The following is a 647-nucleotide window of genomic DNA, read 5'->3' as shown; positions in this document are numbered from 1 at the left end:
AAAATCTGTAAATAAATAAATCTAATTAATAAACTTCCAGACAGATTGCTAAATAGAAATGTATATAAAAACATTTTCGACAAGACTCATCATACCCCATGAACCCATATTACGCCATATTACCCAACACAGTGGGTTGTAAGGGTGGTAGATATGTGGAATGTAGTACAGGCAAAGATAGTAAAAGAATTCCTGCTGAAAAAACCTTAATCAGTCGTTGGTTTCGTCTTAGATTCAAGAGCCATATGCCTATCCCATGCGTGTTTAAATCCCCTCTACCACTTTCGCCGGTAGGCTGTTCCACTTAATCTACCAACCTCTCACTAAGGTAACAATGCGGTCAGCAGCATTTTCCTACAGGATTCGGCAAAAAAAATTATTTTGAGCTATTTTCGTTTAATTTTGGCTGCCACTGTAGGGCCCTCGGACAATTCAAGGCGTCCGCCTGCAGTGCCCCGTGCAGCGCCCGCGAGTCACCGGATAGTCGACGCGTCTATATGTCAAAGGCTTAACATTTAAAATAAATAAATGTAAAGAATAGGAAAAAGGATTTCCTCGTATTGTGAGGCGCTGGGTCTCTTCACACAAATGGAGACAGCGAGATGTATGGGAGATCCGCCACGCTTTGTTGGTGGTATAGCACCTAC

The sequence above is a fragment of the Sceloporus occidentalis genome, unplaced genomic scaffold, assembly GCF_023333645.1.
Source record: "Sceloporus occidentalis isolate IW3139 unplaced genomic scaffold, rSceOcc1.0.p SCAF_127, whole genome shotgun sequence".
Taxonomy (NCBI): domain Eukaryota; kingdom Metazoa; phylum Chordata; class Lepidosauria; order Squamata; family Phrynosomatidae; genus Sceloporus; species Sceloporus occidentalis.
This window is presented reverse-complemented; position numbering follows the sequence as displayed.